We start from the raw sequence: 11,121 nt of genomic DNA, 5'->3' as shown, positions 1-11,121 counted from the left end.
ACCCATTATAATTCACAATATTTATCAAATGGCAACCAATCACGTGCAAGGTCAATCTGGTGAGAAATTTAAAATGCACCTCCTGGTTTAAAAACAACTATAAAAGTCAAGCGAGCCAAATTCAAACACCTTACAATCATTGTTGAACGCTCTGTATATAAAAGCTCCAACCACACAATAACTGTTTGGATAGTGTTTGGAGCCAGTACGTGGCTCCAATAAACGTTCCGACTGGTTGGGAATTCCTCAGATGCAATTACTTATGGCAATTACACCTGTCAAATAATGCCGCCACATTTGAATATCACTGTATCATATGAGATGTAAGATTGCATCTGACGAGCTTCCAACCAGTTATAACGTTAGCTGAAACAAAGCTGTAATGTCAATTATAAGCTTTGTTTGGTATCTTGCACTAACGTACACCAGTGCACACTTTTTCTTAAAAATAGTGTTTGGTAGACTGGTGCAAACAAGTGTAGATAGTGCCGCCGCGTTTGGTAAGCGATTGAGTTTTAAAAGTGCAGACACTTTTCACACCGACTCGCCGGCAAGTGTAGGAAGTGTAGTGTAAGTCGACATAACCTTTAAGACCTATTTAGTTTTTTGAAAGTGTCAAAGTTAGATTTGTTTAAACAAAAATAAAATATTGTAAGCTAGTAAAAACAATAAATAACAGTTTGATTTGTAGAAAACTAATGTAAAAAAAAAAAAATTAGACCGCCAATATCAAACTATAATATTATTAATACAATATTTACCAATAACATTTGGAAAATTTTTTCTGTTGTAATAAGCGGCAGCCGTCGCTTGTTTTTCTTCTTCAGTATTTGGCCATTTGATAACTTCCTCACTCATATTACTAATAAAATAAATTACCCTTTTAATTATGTGGTCACAGTGACAAATTAAATCTGTCGGCTAGGTCTCGATAACTACATGCTTCATGACCAGCAAACCAAAGAAACACTGCTAAATGTTTAGCGGAACTGTTTCTGTTGTAGGTATCATTTACTTTTCGGAATTCTGTTACTTCAAAACGACTGGATAAACTTTCAAACAACTCCCTAGATATTCTAAAATGCTTTTTAAACTGTACATCAGAATATTTGGGAACTACATAATCAAAGTATTTATCGATGCAAGTTCTTTTATCTTTTTTACTTAAAAGTAAAAATACATTTTCTTCATCATCGCTGTCCAATTCTTCAAAAATCATATCATTGTCTTCACTTTCGGTGTCAGACTCTAATAGGGTCACTACAGGCAACATTTCCTTTTTTGATTTATTCATCTTGATTCTTTGATCAATAATAAATTATTCAACTTCCTGCAGAAATAATAAAGATTACATAACCTATAACTGTCATAATAATCCGTTTTACCAAACACCTAAAATTGTTATACTTATGCACTTTGAAAATGTGTTGAAAACTGAGAGTTGTCAACTGCACTACACTTGCTACACTAGGAGTATTTATAGCAAGTGTACCAAACACAGCTATAATCTAATTATTTAATCATACCATTATTACTTTATTATACTCTTACCGAAAAATCACTTTAAAATGACGTTATCATCTGTCATTCTGAACAAACTTCAACTTTTAAAATTTGAAAAGTTGAAGTTAGCGGCAAATTTAAAAATATAACACGAATTGGAATCTATACTTTTTAAATTAAAAGAATGATACTGATTATAATTGTTAGGCTATAACTTCAACAGAAACGTTACTAGTGGTTTATATGTTTATGATTTATGTAAACTAACCAGAATAAAGTTATGAAGGTTTAGTTAGTCTTCTCGGCAACAGATGTCGCGGGTTGTATAAAGGCCTAGTCAGTCCTCTCGACAAACCGATGTCGCGCATGGACCGTGGTGCAGTCAATTTGTAATTAAGAGTATATTTTTTTGTAAAAAAGTAATTATTTCAGAGATTTAGGGGGGCCATGGCCCCTCTCTGCCCCTCTCTGGCTACGCCCATGAATATTACTATCAAATTTTAAGAAATAATGTTCCAGTTTTTCTTGCTTTTTAATTTTAATGTCAATAATTTCCTTTTAAGGTCGCTGTTCAATGACGTGATGTTCGAAAAAGTGTAAAAAAAATTTGTATAGTTCCGCTGTTGGTTAAAAGAGGTCGTCCTGAGCACAATTCAGAAATTCAGTTATTCATAGCGACGCTTTTTATATCAGCTTACAACTAGTCATCCTACCGTTGAAAGATTTTATTCGTTGGAGAATATATTCCGGTTTAGTCTTACGCGATTTCTATTGTCGATATTATTTGGCGAAATGTTAATATTGTTATAGTTGGTGTTATTTTCACAACTTTACATTTTAACTTTTAAACAATTCATTTTTATTTTCAATTATTGGTATTTTCAAATATTTCTATTACCTAAATTTTGGTTAAAAAAAATATTTTTTGCCAATGTTAGATCCTAACTCAACATTAACAATATATTACAACAATATTAAACATTTTCGACCCAATTCCACAGGAATCAGATTTTTGGCCATATATAGATTGGTTCAGTTTTTAATCGAGAAACTTTACTAGGATGTATTACTTGCCAAAATAACACAAGTTTTTTATATAAACATAGGGTCGCAACTCTTGTTTTCGAGCTGTCAAAGTTGACCCAAAAATTTACATTTCATCATTTATAAGTAAACCATAGAACTGGTTAATATCTTAGTTTCAACCATACCTTAAACTTCCCTATCGCCATCTAAGGGGATGCAATTCACCACCCCCTTGATTTCTTTTATAAGAACGTTTTAACGTTATGGAATATTAACATAAAAAAATATGGGTTATAAAGCACATTCTTTAGAGGGACTTTTTTGTCTCTTTAGTATTTTCCTTAAAGTTAATAGGTTCCGTGTAAAAAAATAAAATATCGTGCCATGGACCGTTATGTGCCGCCATGTTTAGTTAAAAGTTGGCTCTGAGAACTTGTAAGTTTCATTTACGGTGAATTCTCATAATTGTTGATAGTTATTAATAAGTTTTGACTGTTATTAAGCAAGAGTATCAATTTTTTAATATTGTTTAAAACTACGTAATTTGTTCAGACAGACATTCATCTTATTTATGATTTCTCTTATGAAAATCACAATTAATTACCTAGTGTTATTTAGTTAGTACTAGATCCTAGCAAGTGCAGAACTTTCATAGTCAGCTATAAAGAAATTTTTTTTTAATTATAGCTGCGCTATTTATTTACCCTAAAACTATTATCTTTAAGGAAAAAACTAAAGAAACAAAAAAAGTACTCATAATGAATAAGCTTTACAACCCATATTTTTTATGTTAATAATCCATGGCGTTAAATAGTTGTTAAAAAAAATCAAAGGGGTTGAGAATTTCATTTTCTTAGAGGGCGCTAGGGAAGTTTAAGGTATGGTTGAAAATAAGGTATTAACCAGTAGTACATCCATACAAAATTTCTAATTCTACAGTTTACTTATACCCTTATGATGGTTTTTTATTGTGAAATAGTTTTGTAATAGTATATTGTTTTATCTACGAAATAACGCATTTTTAGCCTAATCAGAACAGACTTAATTTATTGAAACGAGCAACAATACAAAAGAAAAAGTGCTATCTACTTACAAAGAAACAATACTATTTATTACAAACATTAATTGTTATGTTTTTACATTTCGAAACACTTATTCCAGATGAGGAAACATGTTGTTGAAACTGACAATTCAAAATTGTCAATCATTTCAAAATATTTTTATAAATGTCAAATAGACCTTTTTAAAGAAATTGATTTTTTAGTAATTTTTAGCAGTCGTAGATAAAATTCAGTATATCACACGTGAGCTAGAGTATAATTACAGTACTCGTGTGATTACACGACTCAGTCTACGACCTCGTCGTGCAATTCTACACACTCGTACAGTAATTATGTTTCTAGCCCACTTGTAATATAAATAACTATTATATGGAAGAGAAGCAGTGTTTTTTATAGCGTTGTCTGTTGTTTAGCGACGAACGCAGTGAGTCGCTAATGACAGATGAGCCGTTAAAATTGTGGCGTGTCCGACAATTGAACAGACTCATTTCGTTCGTCCGGCAATGACGGACCAGCCACAAACGAAACTGCTTCTCTTCCGAATAAAACATAGTATTTTTCCTACGATCACTACCCAGTAGGCTTTTGTACATTCAGATCTAACCGCAAAGTTGATGTTTTCCGTGATCTGTCATAATTTGACATTATTTCCGCTCTAGAGCGTATGTACTTTTCCGCTCGCCTGTTTTCATTTACAATAAACTAAAGAAAGGTAGTAAATAATAGGTATATTAAAACAAAATGTAGGGTAGTCTGAATATTTTAGTTGAAATATTAATATTTGAAGATATTTCGAACGAAATTAAACCTTATCATTATTTCATTTTTAGTTTATAAAAAAGTTGTCTGTTTATAAATAGCTATTTGAAAAATGGGTAGTGACAGTAAATTTTCAAGCACACCTCCAGATATAGCAGATTTTGCTAAAAATATTACTCTTAATCTTCTGCCAACTAAATCCAGAGGTAAATACGAAAAACAATACAATATTTTTCGTGTTTTTTTTTTTAATTATTTGTCTAAAAATAATGTGATCGTAGAAAAAATCTTGTGTGCAATTCGATCAGAAAGTGCGTTACCACTTTCGGCAGATTGCCCAACTCTCTGCCTCAAGCGGCAAAGTATCACTTTCCGCTATTAATACACAAATAGCTATTTTCTTTAAACGTCATTAAATGACAACTTTATTGGCGTGTTTACTCGTGGTAGAAGTAAGTCATTTTTGCATAACGACGGTTGCTAAGATCAACATAGCAAAAAAGTACTTCAGCGTTGTATTATTTGCAACGTTTGAAGAAAAATAGTATTATTGTTATCTATGTCATATTATATAATATAACAATAATTAACTAAATAATTATGTTAAATTATTTATGTTCTTATATCTTGATAACAATTTGCTGTGTTATTTCTCACTTTCCGAGTGTTAATATAATCACCAAAAATTAGGGTGGAAGGACTGTGGTCAGCAGCTCATTCATAATTGCCTAAAAATCTTCTATCTGTTATATATGTTACCATCATCTGTATAATTCAGGTGCTCTATACAATGCCTAGGTAATGTATAAAATACCTGGGGTGTCTAGGCAATGTATGAAATATTATGAAGATTATTGTCCCTTAGATACTTTACCTAGGTAATGTATACAATTCTTAGGGATTACATACAGTACCTGTTGGTCGACCGGCAATGTGTAAAATAAATAGATTTTGATCTGTATTTATCAATTTTTACCCATAATAAACTTTTTTATGATCTATAAGTTATTGTACAAAATGAAGTAATAAGTATTAAAAACTTAGGAAACGAAATAATTCTGTAAAAACAAGACGTAGTAAAAACAAGACGTATACTGGCCTCGCAGAATTGAGTCAATAAAAAAATATATTTATTTATTCTTACATGAGGAACTATTGTGACATTTTGAAGTGTATAAAATCTTACTTTTGCGATATGAACACTTTTTAGTATCACGGTGTTTTTTGCAAGTACATTTAATAAATCCCTGACATGTCCCCGTAGATTGCAGATTCGCAACTGTATGGAGCGTCGTTTCTTGATTAGGGAGATCTTCTTTTTTCAGTAGTTCTTGACGACAAACTGTAAACTGCTGTCTTAAATACAAATTCTTTACAAACACCTTGCTTTGTTAGTATTTTATAAAGTTCGTCATTCGTTTTTTGTAAGACTACAGCTAGTATATTGCGAGCATCACCACAACATCTGTCGACTTCCGGAACAGGGATTTTTACAGTAATACCCAATGGCATATGGGGAAATTTTTTTCCAGAAGTGTTAAGCATTTTCTGAGCTTGCTCTGTTAAATTATCATTGGAACTGCAGCTAAAGTGTTTTTTAAGCGTAATGGGCAAACAACTTTAGAACCATATCTTTCTCCTTCCCTGTTCTCGCCTTTTACACACATTGTCGGCTTCGCATTCGGTATTTTATAAAAGTACAAAATTAATAATATTTCATATATTACCTAAACGTTTTAGCTATTCTATAAGTTGCCTAGGTATTGTATAGAATACAGGATTATACAGATTGCCGGTAACATATATAGGGTGAGTCAAAAAGAATGGGAAATCCGAATACCGGAGACACTAGACACCAAAATATGACGATTTAACCTAACATGTCTTATACAAATGTCGGTGGTTTTTAAGAGGATAACCCAAGGACAGTAGAATCTACAGTCCTTGAGGATAACCTATTAGCAAAAACAACGAATACCATTTTATTCAGCCATCATTTAAAATTTTTGTATGTTTGTTACATCAAAATTTCTATTTTTTTATATAGTTTTTAGTGATGCATTTAGTTTTTTCAAAAAATGTCGCGTAACGTTTCTAAAATAACGTTTTAAAAAATTTTTAAAAACGGAATGCATCACCAGGTAGTGAAATGTAAAGTAAATCATATTTAAAGAGTTCAATTTTTTCATTAAATGCAGCAAATTTAAATAAAATGGGTTTAAAACGTTTAGTCGGTTTTGATTGCTTGCGGAGTATAAATACGGCAACATCGCAAATATTGCTCCGTCCCAAACATTGTCTGAGACATAGTGGAGCTCGGTATTCTCGGTAACCGAGACGTCGGCGTAGTGTCTCCCAAGAAAAACAAACCTGAAGCGATTAATATTTTCGGATAGATCAAAAAAATTTAATATCACTAATTAATTTAAGCATTTAATTTACGTAGAATGCAAAACAATGTTTTAAAAACTAAAACGGCTAAATCCAAAAACTTAGTTGAAAATGATGAGCTCTAAGATACGCAACTTTGCCCCCATTTAACCATTTCTGTATCTCTTATGGTTTCTGAAATCCCAATGGTGGGGGTCGAATTTGAATTACCTGTATACTATATTCCATAAATAATGGGCACCTGTATAAAAATACATGGTGTTTCTGTAAGTGGTGGCATAATTTCAACCACATATACTGCTTGAGCAAAAATTATGACAACTAGTGTAAACATTTTTAATCTTTAAATACAATTTGATTTATTAGCTCACCATTAAACTTTGACATATGATAGTTAATCCAATTATCAAAAAAAAAATGTTAATGAACATATGTCCTATTTTCGACGCTTCCTCAGGGTGAGTTCGTAAATTGCACTAAATTAGCGAAAACTTTGGGCATTGTCAAAAAAACCACGTGTTAAATTTGAGTTAAGTGGCATTACTTACCACGTGGGTTAATTCTGAGCAACACTCTGAGTGAGGAAATAATATGTCCTATTTCAATTATTTACGAAATTACAACACTTTAAAGTTTTCTGCAGCGAATTTATTAATAGTCAGTAAAATCAAACCTTCAACAAAAACAAAGTTGCCATTGTAATATGTCAGTTTGCTGTAAGGTTTAATTATTACATACAAGAAGAAACTCAAAATCTACGTTAAGCACTAAGAGTATGCTGATATAATTTTCGTGTATGGTTTTTGCAATTAAAATGCTCGACAATCAGTACCAGAATATCAAGAAAGATTTCCAAAGTGTCATTTGCCATATTATTCAGTTTTTAGCGATTCTTTCAGAAGACTTCGAGAAACAGGTAATCCTATTCGACCGCATGTAGTTAATGTAGAGGACGAAGAAACTGTAATTAATGCTGTCATTGATAATCCTTCCATCAGCACTCGAAGAATAGCACACAACATACATGTAAGTCAAAATATCGTAAAAAAACGTTCAAGCTCTACAGTCAGGAGATTATCAGCAACGGTTAGCATTTTGTGATTGGTTATTGCAGTAACATGCCCAAAATAATGACTTTATTTCAAATGTGCTCTGGACAGATGAATTATGTTTTACACGAGATGGTATAAATAATTACCATAATGAACATATCTAGGCATTACAAAATCCGCATGCGATTAGACCAAGGAAATTTCAACAACATTTCAGGATCAACGTTTGGGGTGGCATATTTAACAACATTTTACTAGGTTTGCATGTACTTGATGGACGTTTGAACGCTGTAAATTACAGATTTTTTTGACCAATACACTTTTTGATTTACTTGAAGATATACCTCTTAATGTAATTCAAAATATGTGGTACCAGCACGATGGTGCCCACCTCATCGCGGAAAAGTAGTTGTCGAGTGGTTAAATCAATATTTTCCAAACAAGTGGATTGGTAATAATGGTTCATTTGCTTGGCCACTTAGATCCCCCGACCTTAATCCATTGGATTTCTACTTATGGGGTCATATGAAACAAATTGTGTATCAAGTGGAAATTAACACACGACAACAGTTATTAAACAGAATACAAATGGCTGCTACTGACAATGAAACAAGAAATCAACCAGACATTTTAATTCGGCTGAAGAACTCTTTAAATTCGTCATTGTAAAGCATGTATTCTTCCTTCAGAAGGAGGCTATTTTGAACATTTGTAATACAGTGAAATTCCCCTAACTCGAACTTCTATATCTCGAATTATCCTCTAAGTCGACTAATTTTCCTAAGCTCAAGCATTTGACTAGGCTTCAAATGTGTTTAAATGTGTTTCTCTAACTCGAATTTTTCATAACGCGAAGTTTTCTTCCGCTCCCTTAGTGATTCGAGTTAGGGGAATTTCACTGTATTTATGTTTTAAACAAATGGAGCAGTTAATTATGATATAAAAATTAAAACTTTAAAGTGTTATAATTTCGTAAATAATTAAAATAGGACATATGTTCATTAACATTTTTTTTTTGTAATTGGATTAGCTTTCATATGTCAAAGTTTGATGATGAGCTGATAAATCACCCTGTATAAATCAATAAATGGCTAAGGTATAGATTACCTTCAATAATTTCAATGATTTGTCATATACAGATAAAATTTGGTATACTGTGCAATTTTATAATGAGGAATCGGATAAGATCGGCATCCACCAAAATCCCTTTTCGAGAAAATATATAATTTTAACTAACAATCGATAATAATGAAATACTAGTAATAACAGCTATGTTCCACAAAGCGGCCCCGACTCGTATTCAAATGCATTCAACTAAGAATAAAATCAACGTCGCTGATTGTCGGGGAATTACCCGACAATCGGACAGTCCTAGTCGCCATTGGCTTGGCGCGCTAGCCCGATCGAGTACACATGGAGCGGTGTTGCCGCATTAGGCGTGTACACGAGCGAATCTCGTTTCGAATTTTTCGCTAGCTAGGTAGGCCTCTTAATACACAGGGTGTTGAAAGTTAAATTTTTATTTCGAAATTTCTTGATAATTTTGAAGATTTTTGTACTATTAACATAAAATTTGGTAGTTAGATGTTTTCAAGCATGAGAAATACGAATTTGATATTTGTTTTGTGATTACTCGTAGAGGGCGCTAGATACACACTGTACGTTTGAGATATCAAGTCATGACTATTTTGTCAGTTGAGGTATGGTGAATTAAAACCAGAAATCTGAAGGAGTTTTCAATTCTGCACAAAAAAGGTACTTTTGCTTACATTGTCTAAGTCTACTGGTTTCCAAGTTATCTGCTTTTAATTGTTTCAAAGTAATTTTAAGGTTAACATTTAAAATCAATAACACACAGTAACTATAGCAATTAGTAACGATAATAATCGATAACAATAACAATTAATTAATAACAATAGAATATTGTGACCATTTTCAAAAATTAAGTGGACTTAAATCTGGATTTCTCACTATTAAACAACTCATTATGTCGTGACATTTTCAAATTGGTAATAACTTTATTGTTGGTAAAAATGATTATTGCACACGGAAATTAGATCAATGCTGACAAATAACAAGCAATTGTCGAAACATAAGCGGAAAAATAACCCAACTTTGCTTATGTTAAAAAATAAATATTTTAGAAGAAAAAATACATTTAAACATTTAAAAGTAAATAATTCAAAAACCGATAGACTTAGACAATTTCAATAAGAGTACCTTTTTTATGTAAAATGGACTGCTCCTTGTGATTTGCAGCTCTTATTGGTCGTAGTTATCGAGCCAAAAAACTTATGATTTGATTTATCAAACGAGCAGCGGGTATCTAGCGCCCTCTACGAGCAATAACAAAACAAGTTTCAAATTCGTATTTCTCATGCTCGAAAACATAAAACTACCACATTTTATGTTAATAGTATAAAAACTTTCAAAATTATCAAGAAATTTCGAAAAAAAATTTAACTTTCAACACCCTATGCCTCGAAAATCACTAACATTTGTATAAGAGATGTTACGTTAAATCATCATATTTTGGTGTCTAGTATCTCCGGTATTCGGATTTCCTATTCTTTCTGACTCACCCTGTATACATATTTGTTTACTCATTGTCAGTAGTTAAAAAAGAAATTGGCCATGAACAAATGTTATTAGCAACTAAAGATTATTGATCAATTTATAATACGTTTTATAACATTTTATTGACAATAAATTTTTTTTTATTAATTTTTTTTTATTTTTAATCGGTACCTAAAGCCATCTACAAGGTAATTGCCAAAGGTTTACTTTGTACCGTATTGTTGATTTTAGGCAACCCGTTTTACACCTTTTCGTGATGACTAAAAATTGTGACAAAATCGCATATCTTCAGAAAAAAACACATTCATGAAATAATAACACATCTATTACACTTTTGCGAATACGGAATCTCTTCCTAAGAACATGAGTATTAAATGCCACTTCGTTTAAGTCTCTAATCTCTTCTAGAGAACCATTTGCACTAAGCCCTTATTATGGCAAACTTTCGTAATTAATTACTGTTAGCGTCATGATTATTTTAGAATACTAAATATGGCATTCTGTAGAGTAATATATGTACTTCAAGCCTACGTATTTACTTTTTTATAAATATGTAGCTTTAAGTCGTGAATATACATCTACGTAACCTCTCTCGGCTTATATAAAAATGGACGTTTTGAACCCCCCCCCCCCCTTACACAACTTCTAAAGATTTCAACATTTCCTTTGCTGTTTTTGAATCCTTTATTAAATCTATATAAGTGTCGATATGTTGTGCATTGAATTATTATAGATTTCGCAGGAGCATCTTT

Source organism: Onthophagus taurus, chromosome 3, assembly GCF_036711975.1.
Source record: "Onthophagus taurus isolate NC chromosome 3, IU_Otau_3.0, whole genome shotgun sequence".
Classification (NCBI taxonomy): domain Eukaryota; kingdom Metazoa; phylum Arthropoda; class Insecta; order Coleoptera; family Scarabaeidae; genus Onthophagus; species Onthophagus taurus.
This window is presented reverse-complemented; position numbering follows the sequence as displayed.